We start from the raw sequence: 16130 nt of genomic DNA on the forward strand, positions 1-16130 counted from the left end.
CTCATGGATAATGAACTTGTTCTCTGGGATTTTAGAAGATTAAGGTCTCTTTCTCTTGGATGCTTAGATAGCTAACAAAACTGAATAAATAATAAGTGAAATTTTAATGGAGCCACTTGAAATTGCATCGTATTTACTGTCTAACCACCAGGGAGTCTTGGTTTGAAATCAATGAGATTACCTGTGCCCAGATGTAATCTACCAATCTATTACCATAACACAGTAGCCTATGAAATCATTGAGAAAAATACTTTGAGAGTATAGAAAGGAAGGAAGGAAAGAAGAAAGAAAAGAAGGTAAGCGAGACAGAGAAAGGAAGAAAGAAGAGAAACAAAAAAGAAGACAGAGAAAGCAAAAAAGCTAGGCATTTTTGGCTCAGTCTTGGAAATCAGCTATTCAGGAGGCAAAGATCTGAGGAACATGGAAAGACTTCATCTCAATAAATGGCTTGGTACAATGGCATACAAGTAGAGAACTGTAGCTCAGAAAAGCTGGGACAGAGAGCAAGAGCCTACCTTGAAAATAACAATTACATAAAAAGTGCTAGTGGTGTGGCAGAAGTAGGAGAGCCTCCCAAGCAAGCAAGAGACTGAGTTCTTTTCCCAGAACCACCAAAGAAGCCAACGTAGTAACAAATCAAAAACAAAAAGCACAAACCAATGTGCCTTAGATAAAAAACATTGTGGTTTGGGAAAATCAAAGGGAATATTCTTACTTCAAAGGAAAATGTGGATTAAACATAAGTCAATCACATGACAAGTTTCAAAAAACAGTAATATAATTAAGAGAAGTCAATCAACAGTTAAGTTTCACAAACCAGTGATGTAAGTTAGATCTAGGTCAAATCCATCCTTGGCATATCGTCTCTTATTGCCAGACACCTGGGAGGAACAAAAATGATGAAGCTGTAAAACAGAAGTCAACCACAAAGAATTTGATATTGCTACCTAAAACTTTTACCAGGATGGGAAGCAAACATGTCCTGCCCACTTACCAGTCTTCTGATTAATTTTTCTAGATGTCTTTTCTGAGTTGCAAGGTGAAAGATCCTCATAAGTGTTATCAGCCTCAGAAGCCGAAAGAATACAATCATTCTAAAAATTTATAGATACATACTTTTAGTTCAGAAAGAGAAGAGTTCATCAATACATACGTTTAAATCTGTGTACATATGTTACATCGCTCTGCACCACCCCCATGGCCTCCATGTTCTGCTCTAGTGCTCTAACAGTCAGTTATACCCCTCATCCCAGAGGACCCTGGGTAACATATGGACATACTTGGTAGTCACAACCAAATGGATGCAGGTGCTAATCACATCTAGGACTGCTGCTAAACACCCTACAATAAATATGAATCTAGGAAGAATGATAGGATGTTTTTGTCCTCTCTTCCCTACCCAAGTAATAACTATCTTCTCAAAATATCAGTAATGCTAAGATTGAGAAATTACTGTCTGGACAAACAGTAACGAGTTCATTCAGATTTATAGACTATTTTAGTTTTCATCTTCCCCCCAAATGAACTTTGATTGTTTGTACATTGGTGTTATTCCTTTTAGTAACAGAGGCTCCCTACAGCTAGTACATGCATATCAGGCAGGGAACAGGTTGCAATACTTTCCAACCATACTGGCTGGTGTTTCTCCTCCATTCAGAAACACAAAGGTGTGGACATGTCCAACAAGATTCATTTGGCAGAACTGCTTCAACCATGGTTCACAGATCCCAGAGCTACCAATTCAGTGGTCTAGGGTGGAGCCTGAAGTGTTCTTTCTTTCTTATTTTCCTTCTTTCTTTCTTATTTTCCTTTCTTTCTTTCTTTCTTTCTTTCTTTCTTTCTTTCTTTCTTTCTTCTTTTCTTCCTTCATTCCTTTCTGTCCTTCCTTCCTTCCTTCCTTCCTTCCTTCCGTCCTCCTTTATTCCTTTCTTTCTTTCTATCTTTCTTTCTGAAAAACGCACTTTATTGGGAAGCAGAGTGCTGCACAGCATAGACAACAGAGATTGCCAGATGTGAGACCTACAACCACATTTCCTAAGACAAAGGGGAATTTTTAGTAAAATCATCTGACCCATGGTTTCCACTGGGCAGGCACTCATGGCTTCCCAGTGGAGAGCCAGGAAAACTCCCATCACTTTCCTGAGGCAGTTGTGGTTCCTAGAGATAGAGCCCCTCAGGTGTGCCTTCTTGTTTTGAATAAACAAGGTTTTCTTTAGATTTTTTGAAGTCTGCATTTGTTACTTTCATTCTGCGTTCCCTCAAGGCCATCAGCTCAGCTTCTGTACACATTGCCTTATTGTTGGCCCCAGAGAGATCATCTTTGCCCTGATCAAGTCATCTAGTCACGTTGTCTGCCAGGACAGTCAGGCTTTTATGAATATGGAAGGTGAGCTTATTTTTTTTTCTCATCTGGCAGGGGGAACTCAATCTTTCTGTCAATGCAGCCTGGTCTGATCAGTGCTGGATCCAAAGTTTCTATCTGGTTTGGGGCCATGATCACTTTCACATCCCCCCTTGAATCAAAACGATTCAAGTGGCTTAACAGCACCAACATGGTTCTCTGAACTTCTCTCTCACCTCCAGAGTCCAAATCTAACATTCTGGTGCCAATGACATCAATATAATCAATAAACACAATGGATGGTTCGTGTTCTTCTGCAACTCGAAACAATTCCCATGCAAGTAGGGGCCCGTTGCCTAGGTGCTTTTGAATAAGTTGTGAGCCCACCACTCTCAAGAAAGTGGCCAATGTTTCATTTCCTACTGCTTTAGCCAACAGTTTTACCTGTGCCAGGTGGCCTATAGAGAATGATGGGTGTTTTATACCAATCTCTTCATAATATTCAGGATGAGTGAGAGGCAATTCCTCAGATTCCTTAATATACTGGATTTGGTTGTCTAAGCCACCCATATCTGCATATGTCTCCTGGGGAGCCTCTCCACCTTCATCACTGTGACCAGGGGGACCGTGTCATCCATTAGCATCCCTATCACCACATGCACTTTGTGGTTGAGCAGGACTGAGCAGCCTGGTTCCAGCAGGTTCTTGTCCAGGATGGAAAGGATGATGACACATTGCTCAGAGCCCACAGATGTGGACACCATGGCACAAATGTCATCAGTGATCCTCTTCCAAGGTGCCTACCGACATCAGGGTCCCCCCCAGGTCATCCACCTTCCATCTTTCCTCCTCTTGCTTTGCTTCTAATAGCTTCATTTGTTCCTGATTTCTAAGAAATTCTTCTTCCATGAGAAGATAATCTTTAATTCTCTCTAACTTCAGTTATTTCAAGCGACACTGAGTGTAAGGTGTCACCAGTGGCAGTTTGCTGGCAGCATCTGGTCACTTCGTTTTCTTCTTCTATTTCTCCACTCTAGTTGGTACAGGTACTTCATATTTCCTTTTCTTGTCCTTATCATCCTTCATGCTACCTCTGGCCATGACCACGACTCTGACTCCGATCCATGTTGATTCAGCTGCTGTAGCTGCTACCTCAAGTGTTGTCTTGCTACCAAGGTCTCAAGTGGTGTTGAGGTTGCCCATTGAAGGACCATATGGATTGAGGTTATTTTCAAGATCCAAATCCTAGCCAAAGCAATATTTACTTGGGGATCACACTGGACCTCTCAGAAACTTTGGTAAGAAAGAATCTATTTCTTTGACTTCTAATGAATATAGCTAAAAGCCTCCTAACATTAGCCCTCCAATGTACATTGGTATTTTTCTATCTCATTTAGGGAAAGGGAGATAGAGACAGAGGCAGACACAGACACAGATACAGACAGACAGCCACACCCATACACATATTACTTAGTAATCCCTTACTGCTTTAACTTTGCCTTAACATTCTTCATTTTACCAAACTGCCATTGCAAAAATCCATTATGTGGGTTGCCATATACGGGATTTCCTGGTTTCCATCGGCTATTTTTTAGAGAAGTATAACTAGAGCCACTGAAACTTCATACATGTTCAAGTCAATACACTTGCAATATTAGGAAAAGCAGATTAGTAGATCATCAAGGGGGGATTTCAAAATGATGTTCCAGTTCCTATATCCAATGGAAGTACTTTAGTGAAGACACCTTTAACTGGCCTTAAATGCTGTCTTTTTTTAGATCTCAAGGGTATGAAAATGTATCATTTTCCCTTCATTTGTTCTTCCATTTTTGTGTTACAGTCCCTTGAAATCAGGTTCTTACACTTGCTAAGTAGGCCTCTACCACTCAATCCATGTCATCATCCCTAATATTTTATTTTCAAAAAGATGTATCAGGTTCAGAACTTAAACAGAAATCAGTTCAATATACACAATTTAAGACAAGAATAAGCACAAATTAAGGAACAAATGAAAGAAAAGTGTGACAGTTAAGTCATGGGTTTCCTACCTTTGGATATCTTTAAAAAATGTAGCATTAAAGAATATGTATGTGATGTCCATAAATAAAATAATGATAGTGATGGCAGCATCTGTAATATTGAGGAAATCTGAAAAATAATGCTTTTTCCTGTAGGAGAAAGTTTAAAAAAATGGTTATCTTCTTTAAGAGGATAGAGGAAAATCTTTAGAGCAAAAAGTACTTGACTCAACTTCATTAAAATTGTTATTGTAATAGATTCTATGAAATGGATGGACTGGATTTGGGAAAGAGAAAACATAATACTGGTGGAAGGTATTCAAGTAGTAAATTTGTATTATTACATACTTGCATACCTGATGACAATCAAAGCTTAATGAATAAGCCATGTACCCCAGCCATTGGACAAGAGGTATGCACTGCCTTCTCCAATGGAGTTGGAAGAAGACAAGTGCAAGTGTACAGTTCTGTTGAGCAACAATTTCAGTACATCATACTATCCCCAGATCAATATGGGAGTAGCATATGAGATGGGTAGGAACTGCGCTTCTGACCTCATAATCTGTCCTTGCACCCACAATGGAATCCCAAGGGGCTGCTGTGTCCTTAAAAGGACAAAGACAGACATCCATCTACCAGACTCCTTTCCACCACTGACTCCTGCAGAGGTGCCCACTAGTCCTCCAGGAAAAGCATCTTCACACTCTGAGGCAGTCTGTCAGGATCAGACTAACCTGGCAGTGAATAACTCTGCTTAGCTCAAGAGAAGAAGGAGAACAAGTCCTCAGGAAAGAACATACACTGCCTTCTGAAATGACTTGGAGAAAGGGAGGCCAGGAAACCTAGTGCCTGACTCGCCCAGCAGCCCATCCCCAAGGCTTGCCTCACCCACCCTACTTTTCAGAAAACCAGCAAGCAGGAAAGGGAAGCAATCTATTTCTTTCTTGCTACATCTCACTAATGAGATAAGCAATCTCCACATCACCTGCAGATGCTTTCATTGAAACTTTTCCTTTCAATGAACTCAGGACTATTTAGAGTGCAGTATCTAGTATTTCACATACTATCAAACATTACTTGAAATTCCAGTCAGAATCAAAGTATTGATCTATAGACCTCAAGTATATACTTCTCCTTCTATTTTTTAACAGTCATGGGGCTTGAACTCTGGGACTGGGTACTGTCCCTGAGCTATTTAGCTCAAAGATACCATGCAACACGTGAGCCAGAGAAACACTTCTGATTTTCTAGTAGTTAACTGGAGGTAGGAATCTCACAGACTTTAGCACCTGGGCTGGCTTGGAACTGTGATTCACAGATCTCAGTTTCCTGAGTAGCTAGGATTACAGGCATGAGACACTGGGCCCAGATTCTTCTTCTTTGTTTTTTCTCAAGTCCTGGGGCTTCAACTCAGGGCCTGAACACTGTCCTTGGACTTTCTCAAGGTTAGAGCTTTACTACTTGTGCCACAGCACCACATCTGGCTTTTTCTATATGTGGAACCGAGGAATTGAACTTGGGTCTTTCTGCATGCTGGGCAGGCATTCCACCATTAAGACAGACTCCTGGCACTCATACTTCTCCTTCTTAACATACACATTGACATATTACCTGGTCCCTTTTGGTAAATCCCTTTAAGCTTTATCTGTTCAAAGACTTTTCTCAACTACTCCATGAGAGTGTCTCAAGCAATATAAAACTAATTAAAGCTACTCAATGAAAATCTGGGTTTGGGCCTTGGCTTCAAGAATGCTTTTCAAGAGGCACACATTTGTTTAGATTGATCTTCTAATTAATTTAGTATCCTGAAAAAAATTTGGCTGTGAGTTTGTCCTAGTAGAATGTTTGCTATCATGCACCAAGACCCTGGTGCAATTCCTTGGCACCACATATATAGAAAAACACTGGGAGTGGTGCTGTGGCTCAAGTGGTAGTTCTTTAGCCTTGAGAAATGTCCAAGGACAGCGCTCAGGCCCTGAGTTCAAGCACCAGGACTGGCAAATAAATGTTATTTTATGTAAATCAAGGAGATAAATGGGAGTTTCAAGCACACAGTTAAGGGAAATAGTGAGCCTGAGCTACTTGGTGGGGGAGCCAGTCTCAGTAGGGTTCTTCAGATTTAGGCTTCAGAGAGAATAAAACTTACCCTGTCACAAATAATTGTAGAACAACATCCAAAAGGAAAAATATAGCAATCAGAAGGGAAATTGTTCTATACTCTAATGGAATATGTAGTTTGCTGGTCGTAACTATGATATCTGTTACCATTAGACCAAGATCGACAAAAATCAGTAGTATTGCCAAAATCCTAAAATAAATAAAGACAATGAGAGTTTGGCACCACATTTCAACAATTCCTAAAACTATATGTCAGATGCTAAAAAGACATTATTTAAGATTATAGTGGCCAGTGGTATGAAGAATTAGTGCATTCCTATCTAAAAACATCGTTCAGTTGTTTATCCAATAGAAGCACTGAATAGTGAACAACATTCCCTCCTAAACAGTATACTGGAGGGTATGTAGAAACCACACAATAACTGCAAGCTAGAACAAAAATGGAAATGAAATGACTAGTCTGTCAGTATAAACTCTTTAAATATTGATAAATTCTGAAGATGAATCTCTCAGTTTCTTTTAGCACATTAAAAGTCATCAATCTGAATCTTTGTCAGACTGTAATAGTTAAAGCTCAGTGAAGGCATAACTGACCTAAGCGCTTGAAGGACCACCTGCCTGTGTGCGGTGGTTCATAGCTATGATATTAGCTATTCATGAGACTGAGGAGGATACCAGGTCAAGGCCAGCCCCAGCAAAGAAATTCCACAAACCCACTTCAACAAGACAAGCTAGGTGTGATGATGTGAGCCTCTTGTCCCAGCCAGGTCAATAAGGCAACTTCAGTCTTCCTACTGAAGTCCAGGTCAGTCAGAGCAAAAAGCCAAACCTTATCTCAGAAATAAGAAAGTAGGAAGGGCTAGAAGTCTAGTTCAGTCAGTAAAATGCCTGTCCAGGAAGCATGAGGCCCTAAAACGACTAATGCCCACTTGGATCCTAAGACTTTTATTGAGGATTTTAACATGTATATGATTATTTATTTGGGGGTACTACTTGCGCAGCTATGGACACATGAAAAAGAATTCAATTCCATACATATTTATGGAATTGAACTCCAAGTGCTTTGAAGCCTTTCTGTCACATATTTTAAACAAACTACCCATTGGTTGATTGTATCGTTTATGTCGTTATGACGATGAATTGAGAAGATTTCAAAGTCTTTAAAACTGAAATTCAAATGAAAATACTATTAATTTTTATGTACTCTAAGGCACAGTATAAAATTATTCTCATATGTAGAGTGGAAGCCTAAGGAACGTGTTTCCAGAATGGAGGAATCACATAAATAAGGGAGTTATTAGAATACAACCTATACTTCCAAAAGTTTAACACTTCGTTGTTATTCTTTCCTTTATTTTTACTTTCCTTCTTTCCTCCCTCCCTCCATACTTTTCCCTGTTTTCTTCTTTCCTACTTTCCTTCCTTCCTTGCTTCCCTCCTTCCTTCCTTGCACTCCCTCTCCCTCTCCCACACCCTCCCCCTCGCAATCTCCCTCTCCCTCTCCCTCACACCCCTCCTCTCATTCTTCCAGTATTTCTGTCTTTCCTTCTTCCTTTTCCATTCCTGAGCCTTGTACTCTAGGTGCTGTCCCTGAGCTGCTTTTGCTCAAGACTAGCAAACTCACTTGAGGCAAAATGCCACTTCTGGCTTTTTCTGGGTCATTTATTTGAGATAAGAATCTCAAGAACTTTCCTGTCCAAGCTGGATTCCAGTGGTAATCCTCAGCTTTCAGCAAGGATTAGAGATGTGAGCCACCAGCACCCAACTTATATTTACTTACTTTCATGAGTAGAAAAACACATAGCCATATGTCATTACATAGACTTGCTTAAATGCCATTTTTTTCTGAGTTATAAGACCAGCTTAAGACAATTTTCCAAGATCAATTGAATTATAGTATGAAGGCACACATGGGTTATTTTTCAACATCTTAACAGTAGAAACTCTTGTTGCTCAGTTTGGACTTTCTTAGATTCTTTTCACTTCAAATATTGATGTTATATTTTATATACATACTTCATTGCTTGTATTTCTACAGTCTTACCCACCTGAATGATAGCGACAGTAGAATTTTATTTGCAATTTTCTTCATGTGGTTGCTGTAAAATGTGAATAAAAATAAAATCAGTCACATTTTGTCTCTCTTGATATGGCTTTGTTACCTTTTTAGGGAAATAGTAATCTGTTGGTCTTAGGAACCGAAACTTTGGTGCAAATCCAAACAAAAGTACATGCATTGTACAAGATTAACCAAAACCAAAGTCCTGTATAATATCAATTTAAAGGGATATTCTACACCCGTTTTATAATGAAATGCTTTTAATAAACAACTAAAATATTTACATTTATGTTTCATGAGTTTTTCACCTTCACATCCAGAATATATGAGGAAACAAACATACATATACCATACACCAAGTTTTGAATCTTTAGTGTCATATTTACCTTTCACATAAAATTCTAACCCTGACTTGATGGTAAAAGACTTTTCATCCACTAAATAAAGCACATACAATATGAGGGGCCTGTCCTCAGCTGTCAGTTCTCCATGAACAACTGGAAACCTAGTCAAGTCATTATATATTGGCCAACCCAATTCCCAGAGCAATGAAATGAGATACATCAGGATAAACACAGGCCCAAAAAGATTCTCGTGTCTTCATCATCATCTCTTGATATAGACATCTGACACGTAGTTGGGCAGAATTTTGTTTAAGGCTTGAAATACACCTTGGAGGTGGGCCATTATAGGAAAACGTATTTCAAATTAAAACTTCCCTAAGGACTAGTCTTTTCTCACTCTGAGAGAGAGAGAGGGGGGGGAGGGAGGGAGGGAGGGAGGGAGGGAGGGAGAGAGGGGGGTGGGAGGAAAGGAGGGAGGGGGGAGAGAGAGAGGGGGGAGGGAAGGAGGGAGGGAGGGGGGAGAGAGAGAGGGGGGAGGGAGGGAGGGAGGGAAAGAGAGAGAGAGAAAGAGGAAGAAGAAGGAGGAAGAGGAGGAGGAGGAGGAGGAGGAGGTGGTGGTGGTGTAGGAGGAGGAGGATCAATGCTGGTGTTGTATCCTCTAGCTGGAGATAATGGAGCACCTGCAGAGTAGTTTCTTACCCTGCTGGGGCTTCCATCAAAACACTGAATTGGCTTTGGCCACCACAATAGATTAGGAATAAGAAGAATTCTTGATATTTATTCTTAAGACAGCTAAGGTTTTAGAAAGGTAGCTGCAGATATTACATCCAATGCATCTTAGAAAAATATCAAAAATCCTGTATTGTCATCAATACTTCCAAGAAAGTTCTCTAATCTAAATCACTTTCCTTTCTTTGACTATACTTTCATGTGTGTCTGTACCTACATTCATGTTAATATCTATAAGTATACCTAGGTGAGTGGTGCATATATGTTCAGAACATACCCTTCATTGTTGTTAAGTTCATCACGTTTTGTTGTGGTATCAGACAAGATATCGCTACAGGATGAAAACAAAGCACATTGTCAGGTATCTTCTAGACTTGATTACATATCCCCCCATATTTCTCCAATAACCATCAACCAACCGTTCAAAAATGTTTTGTTCTACTTCTATGTGTTTCAATATATTCTGTAGTTTATCTAGCTGTCTATTTCTACTGGAATTCCATCATGGGATGATAGCATGCAGTAATACAATCATTTCTTTTTTCCCCATATATTTTTTGTAATTAATAGAAGGGTTACATTATATTCACCAGATTGAAGGTGCATCACTTCACATACATTGATACCCTTTCTCATGTCTTGGTCCCCATTTCCCTCCCCTCCCCCCGGAACATTATCTTGTTTTCCCCCCTTCCCTATCTGTTTTCAAATAACCAAATATACCTATATACAATATATCAGATAACAAGGTGAAATACTGTAACAATATGAGATAACCAAGGGACAGCAAAAGAGATGAGAGATAACAGTACATTAAGGACAACAATCACTCATTATATGGCTTTTGTTTCTATATCCTGGAGGTCCTTTCATTTAGTGTCATACGACATGGACTTATGTATCTAGGTTTTGTTCTATTGTGTATCTCTGCTAGGGGAGCTCAAGGTTTCTACTGATTATGACAAATGAGGGACACCATAGAGCCTATGTTCCTTTGAGTCTGACTTACTTCACTTAATATGATTTTTTCTAAGTGTTTCCATTTTCTTCCAAATGGGGCGATGTTGTTCTTCCTGACAGCAGCATAGAATTCCATTGTGTATAAATACCACATCTTGTTGATCCACTCATCAACTGAGGGGCATCTGGGTTGGTTCCATTCTTTGCTATGGTAACTAGTGCTGCAATGAACATCGTTGTGCTAGTGGCTTTAGTATGTCCTTGTTTCTGGACGGTTGGGTAGATGCCAAGTAGTGGAATTGCTGGATCATAGGGGAGCTCTATGTCTAGATAAGTAGGACTGCGTTAAACTGCAGATCTTCTGTATGGCAAAGGACATAGCTAGAAAATTAACTAACCTTGCAACCTTTCTCCAGAGGAATTTCCCTTCACCAAAGAGCACATGGCTCACAAGGACACTTATCTTAAAAATGTCACCTTAAAGCACATGCCCAACTTACAGAAGGTGGACCTCTAGAGGGCAGTTACCAAACTAGATCCAGACTCATATGTGTTTCTGAGAGTAAAAGAACAGCAATAACATAGTTTGGTAGAACCCGAATCAGATGAACAGATGGATTGGATGAGGACTCCCAACACTTGATCCAGTATTGTTCCTCTGATTGCTTCTGGAGCAGTGCAGCTAATTTAAAAATAACCAAGTGTGAAGACATGGAACCTCAGAAAACATGAGAAAGCCTATGCCACTACATGCCTCAGAACACTAAGGAGCTATTGCTCCTGACAGCAGGCTTTTCTCCCATTGCTGTGGGCCAGTAAGAATGGCAGGAATGCTACACTTCCATCTCAGCCAGCATCAGTGGGTGGGGCCCTTGCTCTTTTTGTTCTGAATATGAGGCAAATAAACAAGTCTGTATACCTTTTCAAAATAAAATTCTTTGAAAAATAAAGAATAATTCTTTTAAAAAATCTTAATTGTGAGAAGACTTTAAGAACAGTGTTGAAAGAAATCTATGGACACTTGGATGCCAATGCAGTGACCTCCATGTTTGCTTCTTTATACACAGACACACACACACACACACACACACACACACACACACACACTGAACTTTCTATCTTACATTTTAAATGGTAATCCACTTGTAGGTACTCTTTTGGTTTCTACTTCAGTTTTGCTAAAGAATAAAAAGGAATGCAAAAGAAACCATGTCAGTTTGGGTCAAGTTAGTTATAATTAATGTTTAACTAGCAAGCTGATCTTCTAAACTTTACATGTAGCAATCTACCATGTCATCTGTTCTAGAAAATGATTCTAATTGATCATATCAGGCCTGTGAAGACAGAAGATTTCAACCTGGTTATAGTTCTGCATGCCTGTAATCAATGCACACTGAACGCAGGAGAAGAAAGATCATTCCAGGAGAGCTCAGAGTACCTTGAGACCATGGATTAACAACAGCAGCAAAATGCCGAAAGATGTATTGTTGAACTTCTTATTTTTACTACAATAGGACTTTATAGGCTAGCAATGAGGACCTCAGAAAATAGTATTATAAAAGTATCTTTATTAAAAAGTGAAAGATTTATACAATCTGAACAGAAACCAAACTACATGACTCTGATGACAAAATGCCATAGGAAGAAAAAGTATCGTCATATTCATAAAAATCTCACCATAATGTGGAATTAGGCAGACAGGCTCACAAGATGACCTAGGACTGGTTAAAGAAGAGCTTATGTGTGATCCTCGACTTTGCTCCACAAAGGATTCTTTCTTTAGCATAAATTTTTAGTCAAAAAACTGATTACATATGAACCAATCGATTTTCACTGCTCATGTCATATTGCTACTTCATATGACACCATACATATTAGTAGCTAAAATCAGAAGATAAGTGAATTCGGTCACCATTTAATTAGAATAAAAATGATACGGCTTGAGATAAGTGCCTTCCCAAGCAGGCTTCTAAATGAGATCACATCCAACTTCCACTCACCACACAGCCATGTGAGAGGCATGTGTGACAGGCTGACCCTTCCTGATGTATGCTTCTTTCATTTTCCTAGCAGCACTGGTGCTCCAACACAGGATCTTTACTTTCTGCCATGCCCTGCATCACGCCTGCCACCAGTCCTTTCATGGTGTTGGTGTTTCTTTGTGTCCAAGTGCTCAGCTCCAGCCATGTGTATGTGCATACTTATGAGTACATGTGTCTGTACATATATATATATATATATATAATATGAACATAAACTTCCACCTCTACACTTGTCTTGGTTTATAGCTTACCTTTCTGTCACATTGCCATCATCAGGTGCTGGACAAGGATCATGTGCAGTTGTGCTAAAGTAACAAAAACACCTATGGTCACATATCACATGAATACAGAAGAGTTCAAATTCTGGGTCAAATTCTGATGCAGGTCCTACATTCATGCACTGTTCTTCCCTATAACTGGTTCTCTTCTCACGTTGATTTGAAATAAATGCAACCTTACAGTTTCAGACCATGAAGAAATACACTTGATGACACAAAAATGACAGTTAGCGTGACTGGCATTCTGGGAGTGAGTGTGTTTCTAGTTCAGTGTGTCATTAAGGAGGACAGGTGCAAGGTCATCTCCAAAAGAGAAAACAACCACATTACTCACCAAGCCACCAAAGAAATTTGGCCTCAAATCACTAAGGGGAAGGCGGGCTCATCGACTATCCATGACCTTCCTCACATCTAATCAAAACCTCCAGTTTTTCCAAGTAACTACAGTTAGATGAGAAAAAGTAGCTACAGACTCATTTCTGATCTGAAAACTTCAGTGTCCTCCATTCACATGCTGGGGAAATCATCAGAGTGACTTGGAGCAAGGAATTTTTGTGTAGTCCCTCTATTGAACATTTATTCCCATGTCAATCCATCACTTTGAAACTTATCAACCACTTTTCCATGCAAATAAGTGTGAGTATTAGGGGAAGGAAAAAATTTAATCTGAGACGATTAGATAGAACAAAATCTTTATGTTCGTGACTTACAACTAAGTGAAAGCAGTGCTCTTAGCTTTTTGTGTTTTCTCCCTAATGGCCCTCTGTTTTCTCAGTCCAAATTTCCTCTTTCTTCCTAGTTAAGTTCCAGGTTCTCCACTCCTTGTGCCAACTTTTTATTGCCATCATTATAAATATCTGCCTTGCTCTAATACTATGTGTGGCACGAGGTCGAGCCTTTTCAGTGTGTAACAGACTTGGATAAGAACAAGTCTTCCATGGTGGCAGAGCAAGACACAGTGCCATTGTAGACACTAATTTCACAATGACAGGGCTCTGAACTATCAGGGATGCATGCATGATCTTGATCTTATACATGCAGTTCTGTGCAGACTCAGTAGCCTCTATTTTTGTTTCTTTTACTTTTCTGCACATAGGATCTGCTCCTTTGGTCCAATCAATTACAGACTCACAAGTTGCAAACGTCATGTTTTCTAGAGGAATATGTTACTAATGTTAACAATGTACTTGAAGCATATTGTCATGACTGAGTCTTTCTCCAACGCTTCAGTGGTATTAGAAAAGAAAGTGATCCACAAATCTCTCAGGGGCTGAGATCTGAGCACCATGGTTCAAAGCCAACCCAGCCATGAAAATCCATGACTCTTATGTCCAATTTACCACCAGAAAACCCAAGGTGGTGCTGTGGCACAAGCGGTAGAGCATTAATAGCCTTGAGCTGAAGAACTTAGGGACAGCACCCAGTTCAAGCTAATGAATTACCAAAAAAATAAAAAACAAACAAAAATATGAGAGAGAGGGAGAAAGAAAAGTATACCATAACCCAACAAGTCTACCTACTCTAGTCTATAATGACTTCTTGTTCACGTTCAACTCACTTCAGAAGAACTCAAGACTTACATATCATCTAATTATCATCTAATATTCCCTGCTGCTGCTCCTGCTCTTCAGATAGGAATAAGAAAAAGCAGTCTAAAAGTAAGGCTCCCCTTCAGTATGAATGTGGGCCTTTCAGGGTTTAAGCATTCAAAAGAAAGAAGGATCACCTCTTAGCTACTGGTGCTAGGCCTACTTTTTGGTTTCAGCAAAGGATTCCCAGGTCCCTTGCCACATTCGGAGTAGCTGACAGGCACCGTGATAATCTAAGAATTTTGGGTGCTAGTAGTTGCCTTCATAGCACACCATGAGCGAGTGTCTTTGGACAGGTTCTATCATTTCTATTGAGTTTCAAAACACATCATGATTACATTCAATATTGATAAGCAGTGCTTGTGTACCCTGAAGATATCATTGTGCAAAACGAGTTATCACTTACATGACAAAAAAAATCAACTCACCAACTACTGATGTCTTCATTGGAACGAACTATAACAGCTCTTAAGCCACTATCCTCACTGTGGACATATTAAAAACACACAATAATTAACTGGGAAAATGTGGGAATTAATCATGCATTTTTTTCCAGAACACTAAGTTAGGAAACTAAGGTCTTGTGAATGCAACACAAAAATGCTGCCAACAGAGCTTCATCTCTACCATTTTTGTCCCTGCTACTCCTGCCACTACTGAGATCTCACCCCAGAGCCCTGTCCTTGCTATTCCTTTGCTCATGGTATGGTGACAATTTGGGCCTATAATGAGAAATGCTAATCTAAGGGTTTTGGGTGCTAGTATTTGTCTTCACAGCACATCAAGAACCACTGTCTTTTGATCTGCTCTATCATTTTCTACTTAGTTTGAAAACATGTCATGATTACGTGTGATACGAACAGGTAGTCCTGTGTGCTCTGAAAGGCCATCATTTTCCAAAATGATTTATCAATTAGATGAAAAATGAATCAACTTACAGTAAATGAAAAAAATTCTAGAATACAGAAACAAGAGCTTTACCTTGTGTGATAGTTGTTCTTAATGTACTATGTTATTTCTCTTTTCCTTTTTCCCCTTAATTGTTAATCTCATATTGTCATTGTATCTGAAAAGTTACCCGGAATATTACATATGTTTATTTGGAATAGGAGAGGGAGGGGATAAAGCAAGTTGATTGGAAAGGTGTAGGGAATGGGAAATGGGATGAAAACATAAACAGGCGTATCAATGTGTGAGAAGAAATTCACCTACTATCTGGGGAAAATAAGTATAAGCACTCTATACATGATCCCCAAAATAAAAAAAATTTAACTCACGCAGTACTGATGTCTTCGTTTGAATGAACAACAACCGTGGTTAAGTTGCTGTCTTTGCTGTGGACAAATTGAAACATATAAAAACTAAGTAGGACAATGTGGGAAGGAATGTTGTATTTATAACAATATTAGGTTAGAAAACTATAGCTTGTGCATGCTACACAGATGCTCTGTCAAATGTACTATGCCTCTATCTCCTCTGTCTCTGCCAAAACTTCTCTCCAGTACTGAACTCTGAACTCAGAGCCCTGTCCTTGCAACTCCTATGGTGATGGCATGGTGATCCCTCCTACCTAGGCTTGCCTATTCAATGACAGTTCCCCTTAGGATTTCACCAGAATGGTAGATGGATGTGTAGACTTGGGTTCACAGGTG

At 39.5% G+C, this 16130-nt stretch overlaps 2 long non-coding RNA genes and 1 pseudogene across 2 annotated transcripts; all 3 read right to left on the bottom strand.

Moving 5' to 3' along the window:
• Positions 1–867: 867 nt before the first annotated feature.
• On the bottom strand, positions 868–6740 carry LOC150057221 (uncharacterized). The gene is made up of 3 exons (XR_016537157.1): positions 6506–6740; positions 4390–4509; positions 868–1094 (listed from the first exon to the last, which is right to left on the bottom strand). It is a non-coding gene; the product is annotated as an uncharacterized LOC150057221 (long non-coding RNA).
• LOC150057222 (26S proteasome regulatory subunit 4 pseudogene) lies at positions 2158–3467 on the bottom strand (annotated as a pseudogene).
• A 1784-nt stretch (positions 6741–8524) lies between the features above and the next one.
• On the bottom strand, positions 8525–12917 carry LOC150057223 (uncharacterized). The gene is made up of 4 exons (XR_016537070.1): positions 12863–12917; positions 11694–11747; positions 9887–9940; positions 8525–8576 (listed from the first exon to the last, which is right to left on the bottom strand). It is a non-coding gene; the product is annotated as an uncharacterized LOC150057223 (long non-coding RNA).
• Between the last annotated feature and the right edge of the window lie 3213 nt (positions 12918–16130).

This window comes from Megascapheus bottae, chromosome 11 (genome assembly GCF_031878675.1).
Source record: "Megascapheus bottae isolate mThoBot1 chromosome 11, mThoBot2.hap1, whole genome shotgun sequence".
Taxonomy (NCBI): Eukaryota; Metazoa; Chordata; class Mammalia; order Rodentia; family Geomyidae; genus Megascapheus; species Megascapheus bottae.